We start from the raw sequence: 21497 nt of genomic DNA, 5'->3' as shown, positions 1-21497 counted from the left end.
CTTCTTCAGTTACGGTTTGTGAATTTTGGAGGGAAGTGGAGCTAATTGTGCATGTAAAGCTTTGTTTTTATCAAGTTCTTGTTGTTGGCTCTGTTAAATTATTCCTTACTGTTGCTACTGCTATATTTTTTCTATATCTGCTGCGTACATGGTGATTGCTTCTTCCCGTTACAATTCAAGTATTCTAGCTTCACATCCTATGCTGCTATAAGAACAGATCTGCTACTATCATATCAATGATATGATATGCTAATGTTTAATTCAATTTCAATTTCAATTGTTTTATACTTGTTCACGCTTAACTGTTTGATAACTATTGTTAGGAGGTTCTCTGTTTTGATTGTAGATCCAGTCTCATGTAAATGTTTGCTTGAAAACCAATAATTGAAGATAGTTTTTGTTTTATCTGTGTACAATTTGGCAACTTGTCTAGGTGCAAAAGGGTGATCTTGCTACTGGTTTGGTAATTTTGCTGTGGGAATAATGCGATTTTCTATGTTTTTAATTTCATTCATAGATTGACAAATCTAATTGCTACTGCTACTGAACCAAGGACACGTTCAGCAATAAAGAAGAAAAAAAATCCTACTACTGCTACTGCTATTGTAAATGAAGCTGCTACTGAACCAAGGACACATTCAACAATAAAGAAGAAGGAAAAAAATCCTGCTACTACTCCTGCTATTGCAAATGAAGCTGCTACTGAACCAAGGACACGTTCAGCAATAAAGAAGAAAACAAATCCTGCTACTGCTCCTGAAGCTGCTATTAAATCAAGGACACGTTCAGCAATAAAGAAGAAAAAAAATCCTGCTACTGTCCTGCTTCTGCTACTGCTCCTGCTATTTAAAATGAAGCTGCTACTGAACCATGGACACTTTTAGCAATAAAGAAGAAGAAAAAATCCTGCTACTGCTCCTGCAAATAACTATTGGACGAGTGCAGTAGCAGGATTAGACGATGACGAGTGCAGTAGCAGAACTGGACGAGTATGAGTGCAGTAGTAGGATTAGGTGATGACGAGTGTAGTAGCAGAAAACGAGTAGCAAAGCTGGACGAGTATGAGTACAGTAGCAGGATTGGACGAGTGCAGTAGCAGGATTAGATGATGAGATGAGAGTAGTGGGAGAGTGAGGTTTTGTGAAGTAACATAAAAGGATTACTTGACGAGGATGAGTGCAGTAGCAGGATTGGACGAGTACAGTAGTAGGAATAGGCGATGACGAGTGCAGTAGCAGAACACGAGTACGGGGGCAGTAGCAGAACTGGACGAGCATGACTGCAGAGAGTGCAGTAGCAGGATTAGGGGATGACGAGTACAGTAGCAAGAATAGGCGATGACGAGTGCAGTAGCAGAAATGGACGAATATGAGTGCAGCGAGTGCAGTAGCAGGATTAGGCGATGACGAGTGCAGTAGCAGGATTAGGCGATGACGAGTGCAGTAGCAGGATTAGGCGATGACGAGTGCAGTAGCAGAACTGGACGAGTATGAGTGCAGTAGCAGGATTATACGAATGCAGTAGTAGGAATGCAGGATTAGCGATGACGAGTGCAGTAGCATATAACACGAGTAAGAGTGCAGTAGCAGAACTGGACGAGTATGAGTGCAGCGTGGGCAGTAGCAGGATTGGACAAGTGCAGTAGTAAGATTAGGCGATGAGATGAGAGTAGTAGGAGAGTGAGGTTTTGTGAAGTGTCATAAAGGGGTTATTCTCAAAAAAAAAAAAAAGGTAACATAAACAAATTATTCTTAAAAAAAAAAACTATATTAAATGGATTATTCTCAGGGAAAAAAATTAACATAAATGGATTATTCTCAGAAGAAAAAAAAAGTAATATAAACGGATTATTCTCGGAAAAAAAAAAGTAACATGAAAGAGATTATTCTCAGAAAAAAAAAATGACATAAAGGGATTAGAAGTCAAAAGAAGTAGTTAAAAGTAAAAAAGTAAATTAACTCATGACATGTGGCAAGTAGAGAGCAGATTGTCCTTATTTGTAAGATTTAATATTTATAAAGGGATTAGAAGTCAAAAGAAGTAGTTAAGGGTAAAAATGTAAATTAACTCATGACATGTGGCAAGTGGAGAGCACATTGTCCTTATTTGTAAGATTTAGTCCTTATATGTTTAATTTCATCTTTAAATGATGTATTTGTTAAGTCATCTTTTGTCAATAACTTATATGTAATTTGTTATTTTACATTCTCCATCACAAATAAACTCTTGTTCACTCGGAGATCCTCTTTTTCCACAGTGGCCCTGTTTTCCTTCAGAGCATACCTAACATTACTTGGGCCCTCATTTACTTCTGTGCTCAGAAGAACAGCAGATTTCTCAAGGCCATTCATCTCTCCCCTAATCATACCCTTCCTCAAATTCTTCTCAGTCACCTGAGATTTTTTCGAAGTTTCTGGAACATCTAAATTGGGCTCATAATGCAAAGAAGTAGCTTGATCCACAGAAAAATTGTCCAAATTTTCATCACCAACCTGAACTAACCCCAAGAACTTCTCATAATTCGTATCCAACAACAATTCATCCTCAAAATGTGAACATTCCTCAGCAAGCCTGACCCTCTTTCTCACAGAAAAGGTCCCCATTCGGCAACAATGAAACCGAAACAAACCAGGTTATGTTTTTCTCTCACACTTCACGGTAAACCCTGCTCTTCCTAGCTTCTGTCTTTACAGATCAAAGGGAACAAAAAACAAAACCCAACAAAAACAAACCAAAAAATCAGAGCATGCATTGTGGTCTTAAATAAAGACTCAATCTTTACACTTCTTTGAACAAAATAGCAAAAACCCACCATGAGTGAAACGAAAACAAGCCTTAAGACACGACATTGCGGTCAAAAAACAGAAATTTACTGCACTTTCTCTGAAACCAAAAGGGAGAGTTAGGCTTCTTACCTGGTTTGAAGAGCTGGAACAAGTAAAAGAAGAAGAAAGAGGGTTCACTTTCTTCTTCTGATCTGAGCTTTGGACCCAATTTCTTAATTCAAAAAGAGCTTCATTTACTATAGAGTCTGAAACTGAAAGAAATTAGGTGAAGAAAGAAAAGTTGCATTTATTAGACTTACTTGTATCTGTGTACTATAACGAAAATGGCCGTAAACATTATTATTATTATTATTTTAAAGTAAATTTTTGAACAACAACAACGTTAAACCATTAACAAAACCAACAGAAGAAAAAACAGTCTTTGTCGGAAAAAAAGAAAAAAAAAAGAGCATAACTAATTTACAGCAATATTTCCTTCCTGGGAAATATTCTGAAAAATTTACAGCAATTATGCATGTCAGAAGAAACCATAACATGGGTATGTAATAATCATCCCTGTGAATAACACATCCAAATGTTTAAAATCATCAACTACTATAAAAGCATCAGCTACTATGAAAGCCGCAATGTAAAGGCACATGTATTATGTGACATCAATCCTTAAAAAGACATGTACTGAACATGTGAACATTGCACAAAAATCCTTAGATTTCTGATCCTGTAAAATCTTTGTTGACCTTGGCATTTAGACTATTGTTAGATCATCATGCATGTTCTGATTTTTGCTTGTTTTTGTGTGGTTCTTTTGTTTATAAAAACAGAGGTTTGGCAAAGATAGTTCTGAATTTTAGTTCACTGAGTCACAAAACAAGTATTGTGTGAGAGAGAGAAAACAAGGGTGGATTTTTATTTTTGGGTGAGTGTTTATGGGGCCGGGTTCGGGGAGAAAGGTCATCAATTTAGAGGGAAGTGATGGTGAATTAGATGAGAGGACTGAGAGGCGTTTGAGGAGAAGGGGTAAGCTAATGGAATTTACAATCCCAATTTGCGTCGCAGTACCTCGAAGAAAAGCAGAAAGTGTAATGCACAAGTGGAGAACCTAATGTTGGATAAGGATTATGAGAAATACCTGAGGCGCAGTACCAACTGTCACGGGCCGACTTTATACGCAGCGGAATTAGCCCGTGAGGCGCCAAGGTTCCTCTGAACCAAGGCCAGCCTATCTTCCTTACTTTCCTGATACTCCATTTTTCTTTTTCTTTCTGTGTGTTTCTCTTGTCAACTTGACCCCCTTCGACATCATCCTCTTACTTGTTGAGGTTTACCAACGAAAGCTACTCCCGCATGAGTCTCACATCTTGTGACTAACCGATCGCTTCCTTGTGTCATGATCGTCTTACAGGACACTCGCCCAACCGATAGGCTTTCGTGTCATCCCGGCTTGCGTCAGCCCATTACTGACCCGCGTGCATCCCGCACGTCGATAGCAAGTAGCATGACAATGTACCGAGACTAAGTTGGCATTCACACTTCTTCCTTGAGTCATTCCTTAGTAGCTTGCACACCTTCCTCACTTCGTGGGTATCTCTCGCACCACCCACTCAGCTCCAAGACAACACATGTCTTGCATATTTCACCTCAGGGGCATCACTTATGCGACCCACCCAGTCTTCAGCTCAAGGGCAACCCATGCCCGCGTACTTTAACCTTGTGCTCATCACTTACGCACCTTACTTGACAGCACGTGCCCGCTTACTTTGTCTTGTGGCATCACTGGCACAACCCAATGAACTCATAGGCAACACTTGTTTTCATCCTGCACCTCATGAGCATCACTTGTGCAACTCACTCGGCTCGTGGACACCACCTGCCGTCGTATCTTGCCTTGTGAGTATCTCTTGTGCAACCCACTTGGCTCTTGGGCGACACATGCCCTCATACTTCGCCTCATGGGTATCACCTAGACAGCCCACTCGGCTCATGGGTAACACTTGCCTGTCTACTCAAGCCTTGAGTACCTTCCATAGGAACTAGTATTATTGGCATAGTAGGTCTTGATCCCCAGAGTACCTTCCATATCATGATTGACTTGAGCGTCAAGTAAACTGGTAATACTCTCTGTGATTATCCAAGCCGAGTCTCTTCCTACAAGTCCCATCTTCTTTGCCACCCTGAACAGATTAGTCACCGTTGGTAAAGATGACTGAAGCACAATGAACACCCGAGATTGAAAGCTGGGAAGCTTCAACATCTCTTCTAGTTCACCCAAATTAGGATTAGACATAGAAGAAACCCGTGGGAGAACCAAATGATGATCAATCTTTGAACCAACATCTTGGAGAGCCTCAAATAGAAGAGCTAGCATCCCAGCGTCAACACCAGAACCATCATCCTCATATATTGCAATAACCCTTTTCCAATTGTATGCAGAAACTATATCTGCAATGCATTTCATCTGAGCAGCACCATCGCTTGCCACTCGTATCAAAAATGGCCAATGACGTTGCACTAGAGGTGGGGTTATAGCAGGTGTTGCAAATGAAATCACCGGAACTTTTGCTTGGTTCCCCACATCAGCCACTAGAGCTGCTTCATTCCAAGTCTCCATGCCAATTAGCACATTTACCTTATTTTCTTTTATCAACTCTTGAGCTGCAAGAAAAATGAAACTAAATCCATAAATACTATGAACGAACTATTTACATGGTCATGACTTATAGCTATATCATGGTGTAGTTATTTACCAGAAGAAGCTGCAGTCAAGGGATCTCTGTCAGAATGTCGAAAATGAAGGATAATGCTATGAGTCTTTGAATGGCTGTTGAAGTTTTCAGCTGCAACATCCATAGCAGTTTTCTGCTCTTTACCCATTCGAGAGTAAAGATTAACGATTGCTCCAACATTTGTGACAGTTTTCTCATTTTCAACAGCTTCAGCTCCATTGGAGAGAGTGATGATGATGATTATGATTATGATTATGATCAGCAGAGGAAGCAGATGCCAAAGTCTTTCGACTTTGTTGCAGGTATTGGTACAAGGAAAAGCCATTTGTAAAATATATATATATTTTTTTAGTTTCTAGCGTAGTTCTAGATAAAGAGTACTGCTCAACCACGCTATTAGTGGAATATTGTAAGATTAATCCTTGACTTGATTATTTGCTGTGGAACTAAGTGTTAGAGTTTGAATAGAAATCGGTTTCTATTGAGGAGGATTAGATCTGTCTCAAAGGGATTTTCTTCCTCACTCGAATCCATCTCAAGGGGATGTTACCTCTCCAAGATTTTCTTCCTCACTCGGATCCATCTCAAGGGGATTTTCACCTCACTTGGATCTTCCTCAATGAGATTTCCAAACGGTGGTGGAATAGAATTCAGTTTTTGACGGTTGAATTCAAAAGCACAAGTCTGATCAACTTACCTTTTGAATTTGAACTAAAGAGGTTATTGAAAGGCAACTTACCTCTTCAATTTAAACTGAAGTGGTGTCTCAAACTTTATATAAACCCAACAGGTCTTCCTCTCCAAAAAAAAGACAGATTTATTTTTCCTAGCCTTCCTTTCCTTCAGAGAGAAAAACACATAGTACGTTCGCTAGAATCCAAGGTCTGGTGCTAGGCTCTTGGATTATCGATAGTTGTATCCTGGTGGACAGAAGCCTAACGAACTACAAGCACTGAGTAGGGGTGAAATTCTGTCTAAAGGACATTGCCAATCTGCAAGCCTCTATCGAATCACAAGTCAGTTTCTCTTGCAATTACAATTCCTTTATCTCAGATACATGTTGTGTATTGTAATCTATATATTATTGTATAAATTATTGTTGTAATTACTTATATATTGTAGAAGCATATTTTCAATTCATTGATACAATTCCAACACTAAGACTTGACTTGATTATTTGCTGTGGAACTAATTAAGAAGTTGGCTATTGTTGATTAAGAGAAGCATAATATATATATGCAAGATTCTAAGTTGTCTGGTGTTTTCATTTGGGTATATCTAATCAACTACTAGCTGCATGCAATCGTTCCAGTTGTCACACCTCATAGAAGTATCCGCTTAATGCTGCACGTTAACTACTAAGTAATACTCCAGGGATTTTGTTGTATAATGCAAGTCGTCGCCAATGTCCCAAATTCCCAATCCATCAAATTTATTCGCTTAATTCTGCATGTTAGCTGGTAATTAAGAGGAAATTGCCCTTGTATTTAAACTACAATTGATTATCGGAAGTGAAATTACACCTCCGATTCTATTTTTTATGAGTGCATTGAAAAGCACTTATGCATGAGATAGACTAGAAAGAGAAGGGGGTGTGGTTTGTAAAAAAAAAAAATGATGTCAATTTCATCTCCCTTAATAATGGACAATAAATTTCATTTGGGCTATAAGCATGAACTGAAATGTGTGTTAGGTGGCATGGTGTTTTGGCTTTGAGATATGTTACAATCGAGAGTATTTAGCTCAAAATTGAGTATATTAAATAATGAGTTCTGTATTTTAACCGTTGTTCGCTCATTTCCTTCCATTTTGATACAGTATTTTCTGACCGACTTTGCACTCCACTCTTTACTTAAGTTTCTTACTGTTATGTTGTTTATCTTCAATTTATAATACTTAATTTGTTCAAATTTAATTTATTAAAAGAAATAAAATATAAAATAAAAACCAATGAAGTTGAAGACCCACAGATGAAAATTGATGATATCACGACTAACAAAGTTAAAACTCACCATGATGATAAATTTCATCTCCATTAAGAGAGTCATTGTGATACTTTGACATTTTTTATACAGTTGGGCCGGGTCATAGGTGTGCATTTAAAGAAAGTACCCAAACTACAAAAAAACAATCAAATAGATTCTTGGACTCTCAAAATAGCATCTATTAAATAATCGGATGTTTGACGTTTAAAACAACCACGTGTAACTGATCATATGCTTTACCATAATTGTCTTTTTGAAATTGCAAGAACAGAATTACCCAGCCTAATGGGATGTTGTTAGTAGGCTAACAGTTAACACAAAGCAAGTATAAGACTAGATCAACAACACATGATATGTTGACGCAGTAAAACCCTCCTAAGAGGTAAACAACTGCGGGCACTATGCCGGTAAAAAATCCACTAGTAAAAGATTAGTACATAAAGAACTCACACAAACTCTACTTACTAGAACCCTACTAGAAAGGCAGCTTGATCTTGTCTTTGCTACTGAATCTGGAAAGTGGATCTGATTACCTTCGTCAATCTTGAAATGGCACAACACTAGACTCGGTTGTCAATCACCTCAAGGCACGAACCATGCATGAATGCAGCACACAGGGAAGCATAAAACCAAGGCTTTGAAAGAAGGTATTTAAGATGATGATAACACTACTAGAATTTTGTTCATAGACATCGGTTCTGGACCGATGTTAAACTAATTTTCGACCGATGTCTTAGTGGGTGTAGAGAAAAGTATAGACATCAGTATAAGCGCGTTTTCAACCGATGTCCCAGACAACAACCAACATCGATTCTAAAAAACAAATCGATGTATAATCGTTATAATCATCATATTTTTGTATGTTAGGTATGTCTAATTCTTCATATTTTCACATTTTATGCTTAAAAAAGTATATGTCGAACAATACCTACTTGAACATTTGCATCGATTTCTATTCCAGAAGTGATGTCCAGTACATTTGTAGACATCAGTTCCCATGAGTATTGTTTGTTCGTAAAACCGATGTTCACCTTTTGACCACACATCGGTTTGCTCCATGGTAGGTGATTTGTATGTTCATAATAGATTACGGTTTGGTGATTAGAAATCGATGTGCAGTAGTTTTGATTACATCGGTTTTGAGTTACAATTCGATATATTGATAATCATAGGACATCGATTTCATTTTTGATACTGATTTCTAATCTCTCAACTGACTTCGTTTTCCTTGGCATTACTGTTTTATTATGCTTTAATATACTTCACTTCATTTTGACAAGCATGATGTGAAAAGTTTGCATTTAGCTATTGCTGGGAAAAAAAGTGCATTTCTCATCATCCAAAATTAGGGGCTTTCCATTAATTTTCTTTCCAAATTCATGATTCAACATAATTCAGAAAATAAACCCCTAAACTTACAAAAGCTAGCTTGGAAACATATGAGCAACAATGTACAAAAGTTCCACACCAAGATTTGCTTCAAAGCCAAAACTAGCTAGCCTTACTCAAAAAACATCTTGGCAGTCACAGTCCTACATCAAACTCTGTATATAATCAGCCACTTCAATGCGCACCTCGTCAATTTGATTTTGGCTATATGATTTCCGCGTCTTTACCACCCACTAGAAATATATAAACATGCAACACATAAGGCACAGTGATTGGGTAAACAAACTAATGAAGATAATTAGTGTGGAAACCCTATGGACTATCTATAGAGGCCAACACTGGCAATATAAAGACTTGGAAGTAACTGGAACGTAAAACAGAAACAGAAACAAAATAATACCTTTTTTCAAATGCTTCTATAACATCAGAGACAGATTGGAGATTCTCCAAGGGTTCCCATGTATTGGCTATCTCTGGCCAGCCACGCCCGCATAAGCACAACACCAACAGGTTGATTCTTCGGATATTACTCTGACTCCTTTGTTAACTAATGTTGCTTCCACCTGATCAGCAGACTGACAGCTAGTTGACTCTAACGTTCTGCATACAAATTGCAGAAACAAGGTCATGTGTCACTTATCTGCAGCATACATCAAAATCTTACAAATGTAGATATTATTGATGAGCATCTGAACACAATCTAGACTGAAATCTGTCCAGCAACACTTGATAAAATAAGTACTCAAATAATCTGAAAATCATGTAGAATTTCCAATAAAAGGATCACATATAAACCTGGATAACAGGTGTTCAGCTTCCAACTCCGTCATAAATGCACTAATAAGTGCAAAGTTTGAAACTTTGATCTGTCAAGTTCAAGCAAAATAAACATTTACAAACCCTCAGACAAATATCAAGCAAAACCAAAAAAGAAAAAAGAGGCATTCAAAGCATAGCATAGCAGCACTGAGAACCATTGCTAAAGGCAAAAGCCTTATCCTGCATGTTGGACCGTTTCATATTTAAATCGCATTGTACTCCAAGAGCAAGATAATTTGATGTGCAGGAAAACCAACCTGTACAGGAGCAGAACCATGTATAGGTAAAAAAAGTCCAGCATCCTGAGCCAATGGGAATTATAATGTATTCAGATCAAAATGATAAGAATTCCCACCTTAGCATACAAAATTCCAAAAGTAAATAAATAACTCAAAGTTAAATAAAAAATCCAAGTCTAAATTACAATTGGCACTATGACATTTCTGGAGTAGCCAAGTTATTGACAGTTACTTGTATTGAACATATATGATGGTCTAAAGTATCTAAAACTTAAAAACCTGATATACAGAAAAATACAAGCAGTTCAAATAACGAATCTTGATTAGTTGTGACAGCTGAGTTGCATAACGTTCCTCCGGTGGTACTGCAACATATACAAAAATTTCAGAGACAAAAAAAGGTGTGACCGTTTTATTTCCTTCATCAAAACCAGAAACTTTCTTTTCATGAATGCAAGCTTTGCATTAAACTGAGTTGAGTTGATAACCCTACCATTGCTGACTGGTGCAGCCAAGCTGCCAGCTCCAAGACCACCAAACATGTTCATCAGCATCTCCAGTCCAGCACCATTATTGGGGGTTCCTGATTATACAAAAAATATATATACATATTAGCAGGAAGTTTAACCCAACGAGAGAAAATGACAAGGACTACATATTATAAACATTCTCTTCTTGAATCTTTATTTCCCAAAGTACCTGTAGCACCACCAGTCTGAGTTGGATCCCTGAAAAGAAAGCAGCAAATGATTAGTGGTAGGGCAAACATTATGAAAGGTATAAGAAAGGTATATGTTACTCTGCTTGTTAAAGTTAGAGAATTCAAACCATATGATGAATTTGACAACTCGACAATATATGGAACTAATCCAAGGGATATGAAAGAAGGTTTACATGGATTTATAACAAATTTATGTAAACCCTAGAATGATTCTGTATTTATATATAAGTTTCTAGAAAGAAGAAATCATGGAAACCAAGTGGGCATAAAAAGATATATTCACTTACTGAGTTGATTGCTGTCGATTGGTCTGAGAAACTAGTGACTGCTGCAATGCAAGCATTTGCTGCAAGAGAGGGTAAAAAGTTGAAGATAACTGGTGTAAAATTTAGATTTGGAACAATTTAGCAAGATCTAACTATATTGAACAGCTTTTTTTTCCAAAAAAAAAATGGAAGCTTTGTAAATCAAAAAGGAAACCAAACTTCACACTTTAGTCTTTGTTCATGATAAATAGAAACCATCGGCACAGTCAACATATATGCAAAATCAGGTTGAATTATAACAGTTCAATGTGCAATTGCAATATGATGACAAATCTACAAAGTTGTAAAAGAAAAGGTGACTATACCGTATATACCTATCGACATTGATTAAGAATAGCTCTCCTTGAGCGTCTTCTTCTCTCCAGGCCCATCATCAACATTGTTACCATTTGACACGAATGGCATGTGCACTTCATTTCCATTTGTAGGTTATCCTCAATATTAATAGTGAGATCTGCAAATTTCAACCTCATAAGCTCTAAAATACAAAATATCTTATGTGCAAGAAAGAAGATGCAGATCCAATACATGCAAGACAATACAAACTGCAGGAGAACACCACACCACTTCCGATCGCAAACCGAGCAATCCCAGATGAAGCTAAGCAATACCCAAATCAAATTTTAAACGGAAACTACAATTGCCCATCAATTGAAATCTAATAGCTGGATTGCAGACCTGTGTTCTTTGAATTAGTAATCCTTTCAAGTCTTCATCATGCAACATCAACATCCAGGCTGAATGAAGTACGGAACAAACCTAAATCACAAAACAAAAACACAATTGGAATTCATTCAAATAAGTTCAAACTCTGATTTATACTCGGGTCTATTTCCAATTCTAGTGGTATTAATATCAGAACATCTAAACAAATTAGTACCTTATTTGAGGAAAAAAAAAACATTAGTAGCTATAAGCTCAACTGAGGGCTACCAACTTAGTAAAATCTCAGCTCTACCTATTTGTATCAAATTTCAAAAATCAGTTCATGCAACCTGTTAAACTTCAGGTGCATTTTCCATCCCCTGGTGTCCGGTGTTCCCAGTTTCAAATATCAAAACATAAGTTCAAATATCAAAACACATAACTCCCCACAATATCAAGGTTCCGCATGGTTGAATCAAGTAAATCTCTAATTGTTCATTATATACATGTGATAAAGAAGAAATCGACAACAGACATTACTACACAAAGACCAAAGAGACCAAATGTTGCCCTATAGTTTCCAAAAGAATTTAAATAAGAAAACGAAATATGTACCTCTAAGAAAAGAGCAACAGATCGAACTGATAGTTAAAACTGTTTCACTTCAGTGTTCTCCTGCTCCAACAAATAATCATCCCAAACAAACAGTCACGAACACATGTCAGATGCCCGATTACATTCTACATTTCAACTTACCAAAATGAAGTAGAAAAACAAGAGACATGTACCTGGGATTTTCAAATCCATCAATCTCACTATGCAAATCAAACAATTTCGAGACTCAACTTTCCAAATTCACGCTCCAATTTCAAATTACAGAACATAAAGTAGTAAATAAGCTACTCCATTTCTTAAGTACCTTCACCGGAATGTTCTGAGCGGCAGAGGTCGGAGATTTAGGCAAATCGAACGGTACTGGTAGCGGCTTGGTAGCGAAAGCTGAATCGTGGTCAACTTGGATGTAAGGGTTAGGTGAAAGGGGCTTTTTCGGCATTTGGTGCGGCAATTTTGGGGCTGAAGAAGGATTTTCCGTGCTTGGTTGAGATGGATCTGGGGTGGAGGTTTCGAATCGATGAGGCGGAGATGGTTCCCAAGAATCGAGACTCGCCGGTGGTCTCTGTGGGGGTGTTCTTCGCATTCATTGTTTCTGAGACGAAGAAGGAGAAAGGAGGAGGGGGTTAGGGTTGGGGTTGAAGGCGGAGGCGGATGCGGAGAAAGGCGGAGGAGGCTGGGTCCGGGTCTGAGCTAGAGAATGGAGGAGGAGGTCAAGTTTGGGGTCGGGTTGAGAATGGAGGTCGAGTTTGGGAGGAATCTGTTTGGGGTGAGTTCAGAATGAAGGAGTCGAGCGAGAGTAACATTAGGGTTTTCGATCTGTTTCAGTTTTGGGGTCGGGCGCAATTTTTTTCTAAGTGTGAAAGTTTTCCCCGCTTCTTCATTTCACTTAAAAACTTAGCGTTTTTTGCAAAAATAGGTTCCCGCAAATTTTCGAACAAAATTTTTAACACCAGTCATTTTAAGAACCGATGTTAATAATATACATTTAAATCGGTATTTTCGTAAAACGATGTTAGATTACTTTTTTACATCGTGGGCAAGTCTGACCGATTTAAAACATGCGATGTCTAATAACATAATTCTAGTAGTGTAATCCTTCAAGAGTTAAACATGGAACAACTCATGAAGAATTATCGAAACAAACTGTTTAAGCTCAATGTTCTCTCCAAAGAAGCCGTAACCCTAGACTGCTCAATAAACATGTATTTATACTTATGAGACACTGGAGCAACGCTAGGGTTTCTATTGTGCATGGGCTTTTAAAAACGTTTTTAATATGCATGGATAATAAACAATGTTTTATAGCAAGCCCATTTTGTATACTAAGAAGCACATCCGACTCAACAATTTAGTAGACAGAAAACTATGCTATCCTAATCTAGGATAGAAAAGCTTGTTCACTCCTAAAAGTAACATAACACACATCAATGCAGGCTTACCATTTGAAGTTGCTGAGATGAGTTGAGTAGCGAGTCTTGTATGTGATCCAAGCTTCTGAGTTCCACAATTAAGGACTATTATAATACATATGACTCTTGATTGTTTAGCTAGGAAATGCCAATTACACAAATATGACACTAACACTTTTACTCATAATCAAACAAACTTGGACCTCCTACTTCGTGTTCTTCCTTCGCGCAACTCACCTTTTAATTTGTTCATATTTGATTTATAAATAAAAAAATAAAAAATAGAAACCAATGAAGTTGAAGACCCACATATGAAAATTGATGTTATCAAGACTAACAAAGTTAAAACTCACCATGATGATAATATAAGCTTTAAGAGAGCCATTGTGATACATTCAAAATATACTTTTTTTTTTGTTTTGAGAATAAGAATTCTTTATTGAAAATAACCAAGATTACATAATATGGGAGTGACCGGTGGTGGACATGAACTCCACACTCTCCTCCCTAAAAACCGAACTAGTTACGGGTCCGTCATCAAGAATGACATCCATGAGCCAAAAGGGCCCAACCCCTAACCACCTATATCGTCCAACCTCTCGGGCTACAGAAACTCCCGAGAATCTCGATACCACCTTATAGACAACCGCCAGAAAAACAAACGTCCTCTTCCACACCGTGTCCCAAAAATACCAGACCACGTGCAAGGATCGCTCGTCAGCACCTTGACCATAAGATAAAACCGAAAATAATCCAATTTGTCCCCAGGAAAGACACCACATCCATGGCACCTCAAATTGACCCAACCCTAGCTCAAAAGAGTAGGGACATACCAATGACCAAAAAAACCTAACAAAAAACCTAACCAGAAACAAGCATCTAAACAAAATAAAAAGGGAGCCACTGTACTCCTCTTCCCTTTCCCTAGATGCGCCGCCGGCAAACCACCACTGCAACACTATCCCTTCAAGCTCACCTCGCCGAAGATGCCCAATCCTAGCAACAAGCCATCCCTGTGCCCTGCCAGCATCTGAGATCGTCAACTTGAGAGCTTGAAACCCCCACTGCAGGCTCCGCCTAGCGACCCAGAACAGAGAAGAACCCAGCACCATATGATCCATGACATGCCGCCGCCATGATTTGGCCTCTGGCCATCTGCTCCATGTCTGCGCCGCTGCCGAACGCCCATCAACCATCATCCACACCAGCGCCATCGTCTGAGAAGAGCGAAGAATTATACCCAGCCCAGAATGACGAAACGAAGACAAAGATAGGAGCCCTGAGACCCCAAGAACCCGTCCGGCAACATCCACCATTCGTCGATGAGGGGCGGAGCCACGCTCGACGCGGAGGCGCCGCCGGACAGATTGCAAACTCCCCGGTGCTTTCTCCAAAGTTTAGGTTTCTCTCCTGATATATCGGACCAAAAGAGAGGGTGTACACTCCTAGTCAAGTTTTGATATTCAAAATATACTATTCTGAGATGACAATGAAAATCCATTGACATTTTTTTATATAATTGGGCCAGGTCATCAGTGTCCATTTAAAGAATGTACCCAAACTAAAAAAAACAATCAAATAGATACCTGAACTTTCAAAATAACATCTATTAAATACTTCAGTTAAAATTAGACGTTTAACGGTTAAAACAACCACGTGTGACACACGTATGCATGACCATAATTGTCTTTTTACTCAAAATCAAACCTGGACCTCCTAAGCGCACAACTCACCTTTTAATTTCTCTTCTTTCAATAGGACTCGGCTTCTCTGCTATAACAAGCAATGTTAGGATCTGCTTGGACTTCACTCCCAAGCTGACACGTCATCTATAAGAGATCTAATGAAAGACATTAAAAAACTCCAAAACACAAATCTTACACCAACCACACCAAATCAGCCTTTGACAACCCAATTCTCATGCTCTCCTTTCTGGCTTCCTCCATTATCTACCATGTTCCAGATGCAGCCACAAAAGCCCATATCAGAAATGGCATCTTCAAATATATGACATCGAGGAATTTGGATCTTTGACACGGCCATAGATTCCGATAAATGAAGATACTTGAGACCGACAATCTCGGTCATGTTTTGTAGTTTTATTAATGACATAAAGGAAGATACTTAGAGTCCAATTTCGGCTCCAATTCACTTTGAGTCGGAGATGGAGTTGGGACTTCTGTTGTTCTGTTACCGAAGGCGTGGAGAGAGAGAGATGCTATGTGTGGTATATGATATGTTTTGAAGACCTTTCACTGCTGGCCATTGGATCTCTTATATATAAATGACGTGTCAGCTTGGGAATGAAGTCCAAGCAGATCCTAGCACTGCTTATTATAGCAGAGAAGTCGAGTCCCTTTCAATAATCGAGTCACTTTTCTCGATGACTTCACATATGAATCGACGTCTTAGATCCTCGAGCGTCGACGCTGTGATCAACAACCTAATGGCCGGTGTTCTTCAATTCATTATATCACGGCTTTCTTCTCCATCATGGAAGTGAATCCAAGTTCGTATGGCGACGACATGTTGCATTTCATCTTGCCGGATAACAAAACTCTGGGAATCCCAAGTGGGTATCTTGGGTTCTATCAATTTTATTCAATTGACCATGAACAGGTTTGCAGCCTTACAATTCACCATCGGCTCGATTTCCACTCCGACAACCCGAATGTGGCTTTGGTGGTGAAACTCTCAATTCGATCCAAGACCATGATCCATCTATCATCTTGTAGGATCCAGTACTATAACCCTCAGGTGAAACAGATTACTTCATGTGGTAGCAAGTAGAATTCTCAATTTGGATGATCGTTGTAGTGGTGTTGTTTTCTTCTCTAATTTCTGCTTAATTTGGTTTCAAATGCACCACCAGATCTGAATTCCTAGCTTGGACGTACAATTGGATCAATGGCTCTAATTTCCAAAAAATAAAATAAAAGGCTCTAGTGAGCTGAATACAAAGAATAAGAGTTGCTGCTTTTGGTTTAAATCCGGAATCTATTAAACAAAATCATAAGAGTGGGTGAAGAAATCTGGTTCTTACATGTTTAGGGGGGTGTATTCAATTCAAATTTTAAAATATTTTGTTTGAGTTTTTATAATCCACGGATTGTTTAAATTCTATATGGACTCTGATTAATTCTAATGGATTGATTTACTAGTATTTGTTTAGATTTTACAAGTTCTTATGATGTTTTTGGTAGGTTATTTTTTTTCTTCTTCTTTAAAAACAATGGAGGTATGGATCCAACTATAATGCTAGATCAGTGACAAAAAAGTGTGTGTTTGTCTATATATATATATATATATATATATATATATATATATATATATATATATATATATGGCAATCTACCATTCTTTATGTTGTGTATAATGATATATGAATAATAAGAGAAAACTAATCAACCAAAATGTTACACAAAAAATAAAGTAGTAAACTAATGACATAATTTATTTCATATCTAATTTACAAAAGAAACATGTGTGTATGTAACGGCCTATTCTGGTTTTAGATGAATATATGTATATATATCGGCACCCGGCTTCGAGTTTGATTAAAAAAAAAGAAACATGTGTGTAACTGTGTATGTATCATCTTAACAATACCATTGAAAGTGAGCTTAATTAGCTAGAAGGATTAAGGCTTCCAGAGCTATAGTGATAAAAATAAAAATAAATTATTAGATGAGAGCAGAGGCACAGGCAGAGGAGGATAGTGGGAAGATAGGTTTAAGACAAAATAGATGAGTGTCACCTATTGAGAGTTGCTTCTTGTTCTTGTTTTTTTTTTTTTTTTGGTGAAGAGCTTCTTCATTTTTTGAGTGAGAAATAATCCATCAAAATCTCTTGGAAAATGGTTGGATTTGTTTAAGGAAAAACATATTATGTGCCTTCGTCAAAGCGACTGACGGAGAGGGAATCAAGGAATCAGCAATTACCATCAATCAGCACAATTACGGATCAATCAGCATTTAATGTCATCATTGTAATTGATATTTTCGTTGTAATTCTCTCCCTATATAAAGGGACTATGAAATGAAATGAGTAGACCAATTCCAATTGTCATTTTACTTTTACAGGATTGTTTTTGAGTTTTGATATGTATAAAAAGCACTATAAAATCCTTCAAAATCCAGCATTTAATGAAATCCTTAAAAATCCGTATACTTTTGAATATCTGCAGATTTGAATGGATAATTTTAAATCTTAATTGAATACATCAAGATTTTAAAGGATTGTTTAAAATCTCAATTGAATACCCATAGATTTTCAAAATACAAAAAAATCTTGTAGATGTTAAAGAAAAAACACATTATGTGCCTTCGTCAAAGTGATTGACGGAGAGGGAATCAAGTAATTAGCAATCACCATCAATCAGCATGGATCAAGGACCAATCAGTAGTTAATGTCATCATTGTAATTGGTATTTCCGTTGTAATTCTCTCTCTATATAAAAGGGCTATGAAATGAAATGAGTAGACCAATTTCCAATTGTCATTTTACTTTTACACGTTATCAGCACGCTCAGAGCTAATAGCCAAGAAAAACAATTTTCTCTTCTTCCGACGAAAAAAAAAAACACTCAAACCCTAGCAGAAGAAAAAAATTCTCTTCTTCCCCGGCGGCCCTTCCCACCCGATCACAGCCCACCAGGCCACGCGCTGCAGCTTCCAACACAGCCCCGGAGGCCCCTCGCCCTGCCCAGCGTTCGCTCAACTGCACCAGCGCTGCTGCAGATCCCACCACCGCGAGCTAACGCAACGCACAGCTGCGCAGCCCACCCGTGCAGCCCGACACCTACAGATCCCGTCGCCTGCATCTTCGCATCGTCCAGCCTAGCGCCTGCAGATCGCGTCGTTTGGCCTAGCACCCTTGCAGCCTCCACACCAAACCGGCCTGCTAGCGTTTGCACAGGTCCATCGACCTGCAGCACCGATCCATACCGGCCTGCAGCAGCCCAGTGCCTACGCCCAGCGGCAACCCCCCTCCCGCGCCTGCACCTCAGTGGCCCCCACTCCGCCTTCGTCCAGACCGGCATCTGCAGCCACCCATCTGAAAACCAGAAGAAAAAGACGTGAAGAAGAGAGAGAGAAAAGAAAAAAAACAAAGAGAAAAAGTGACCCGGCCCAAAGAAAAGGACCGGCCCAAAAAAAAAAAAGAGAGAAAAAACCAGGCCCAAAGTAAAGACCCGGCCCAAAAGAAAAAAATAGCAAGCTCTGCGGCCCAGAAAAAAAAAAAAGCAAAAAAAAAAAAAAAAAAAGGGCTCAAAGAAGAGACCCAACCCAGAAAAAAAAATACATAAACAAAATAAAAGAAAAAAACATGGTACATGACCCATTGCTGAATAGAGAGAGGAAGCGGCCTAGTTTTTCTCAAGCCTAAAAGCATCGCTACGCACGCCTGCATCAACACGCGCGTGCGCTAGGATTGTTTTATTTTTTTTTAAACCAAGTATGTTCTCTTTAATTTATTTAATTTCATACTATGGTATATTTAATTATTTATTTTCTTGAGCATGCTTTATATTTTATTGTTTATGTTTTCATCATGAACTTTTGAGCATGTTTAGTTAGATAATATTGATCCTCTTAAAGCATGCCTTCTTATTTATATTTATATGATTATCTTTAAGAATGATTATATCTTTTATTGTTTATGCTGTATTATGAAATTTTGAGCATGTTTTTTTTTTACGCTTATATAATTATTCCTACGCATAAAGACTATTGTTTTTATTTTATTTTTACCCGTGATATATGTAGCATATATTTTGTTGTATATTTGTGCAATTTGAGCATGCCATGTCATTTATTTTTATATATGCTATGTTTTATTCTTTATTACGTGCTAATTGATGCTATGATTATTCCTTATTTAGAATGCTATACAAAACGCAATTTTTGCCATGATAATGAAAATTCATGCGCATTATAAATACATACTTACCGTGATAAAGCATTTTCACATAGCATCGAAAAAAATGTGTGACCATTACGAATCTTGGTCTTGAACTCTAATTCATATTTTTTGGAAAATAATTCACGTGAATGTCTTTATGACTGCGTAATTTATTTCTTCTCACTTGTTTATGTAGATGGCTGATCCAACTCGACCTGAATTTGACATTTTGGACTCAGACGGACTTGAGTACAATCGTTGGGTTTCCGATGTAGAAACTGCCTTTGTGGCAAAAGACTACACTGCCACCATTACCGATCCCAAAGATGATGAACTATCTAACAAGGTGAAAGCAAATGCCTTAATGTTTCTGAGGCGACATATTGATCCTAGCCTACGCTGGGAGTACCTTCAGTTGAAGACACCCAAAGAACTGTGGGATGCCCTTAAGGGACGTTTTGGGAACATTCATGACACCTTGCTCCCAGAACTAGCCGTTCAGTGGAATGAAATCCGCTTGTGTTAATGCTCAAAGTCCGGCGGTAGCCGAACCTTCGTTTAACGCGGGTCCGGTGGGCGGACCGCTACTCTGTAGACTTGGTGATCATCGCTAGCTGCTAAATGAAAGACAGGGCGTCAGAGGGAGACCGCGTTGGGCGGTCTTCACTTCTCCGATGCCTAAGTCAGTCCAAACATATAGACAGCATAACAATAAATGAGTAGTAAATGCGTAATTAATGAGGAGAGAGGAGAGAACCTTTTATAGGTGAGGAGGAAGCTGATCTTCTCCTTGTTTTCGATGTGGGACTGATGTGCTTCAGTCCCCAGCTTTAGGAGCTACTGATGCTATCTTGGCACGGCGCGTGGCGGCGTGTCGGCGGTGATTTGGGGGTGATCCGAGGCTCAGGCTGTAGCCCGCCTGGCTGTGTATCTGTATGTTATTCCTTTGGCGGGAATTAGTACCTCTGGCGGTACAATGAGCGTAGCCCATTATAGCTAATTATGCATGTAAATGTACATGTATGTACAAGTCCCCCAAGTCCCCAGTCAAGGAGGGCAATCTTGGTTGGGGAGTTGTTCAGCGGTTTGAAGCGTTATCTTCCGCTAGACTTGCAACAGCATAATTAGCGTCAGTGCGTTGTCAACCATGGATTTACTGAGAAAACGCTTTATACCCTTTCGGGTGGGCCCCTGCTAGGCCCCCCAGGGAGTCCCCCACTCCCCGGCGAAGATAGACCTCCGGATGGTCGGCAAATTGTTTGTTGAGGGGGAGCTGCACGGAGCAGAGGGTGTTGGGTAGCGAGCCCAATCTTTAGTACCCGAGTGACGGGGGTCAACGTGCCTGATCAGGGCCGTCGTAGACTGTTGACAAGTCCCCGTGTCCCGTAGGGACGGTCTGACCGTAACGTCGCGTGGTGGTCGTTGTCAGAGTGAGGCGTGGCCTCGGGATCCGCCGCTGGCGGATATCCCCCCGCTGACTGTAGCAGGAAGCAGCGTCCAGTAGACGTGCCTAGCGGTATTTTATTGAGCGATATTGCGCTGAACAAAGTACGCAGCTTGCAAGATGAAAATGGGTTCCGCTAGAAGTGTGTAGCGGAAGACGCCCCGCTTGCCGGATGGCAAGGGAGAAGTTCCGCTGGCCGAGTTTCGCTCAGCGGAGACTTCGTCACTTGGAAGATGATAAGGGAGAAGTTCCGCTGGCGGGGTTTCGCTCAGCGGAAACTTCGTCACTTGGAAGGTGACAAGGGAGAAGTTCCGCTGGCGGGGTTTCGCTCAGCGGAGACTTCGTCACTTGGAAGGTGACAAGGGAGAAGTTCCGCTGGCAGGGTTTCGCTCAGCGGAGACTTCGTCACTTGGAAGGTGACAAGGGAGAAGTTCCGCTGGCGGGGTTTCGCTCAGCGGAGACTTCGTCACTCGGAAGATGACAAGGGAGAAGTTC

General features: G+C 39.2%; 1 long non-coding RNA gene across 1 annotated transcript; it reads right to left on the bottom strand.

The window, feature by feature from the left end:
- Positions 1 to 10266: 10266 nt before the first annotated feature.
- Positions 10267 to 11042, bottom strand: LOC133728565 (uncharacterized). Its single transcript, XR_009855914.1, has 4 exons — positions 10950 to 11042; positions 10641 to 10669; positions 10435 to 10524; positions 10267 to 10306 (listed from the first exon to the last, which is right to left on the bottom strand). It is a non-coding gene; the product is annotated as an uncharacterized LOC133728565 (long non-coding RNA).
- Between the last annotated feature and the right edge of the window lie 10455 nt (positions 11043 to 21497).

This window comes from Rosa rugosa, chromosome 2 (genome assembly GCF_958449725.1).
Source record: "Rosa rugosa chromosome 2, drRosRugo1.1, whole genome shotgun sequence".
NCBI classification, from domain to species: Eukaryota; Viridiplantae; Streptophyta; class Magnoliopsida; order Rosales; family Rosaceae; genus Rosa; species Rosa rugosa.
The sequence above is the reverse complement of the archived record's forward strand: the minus strand, read 5'-3'. Positions and strand labels throughout refer to the sequence as shown.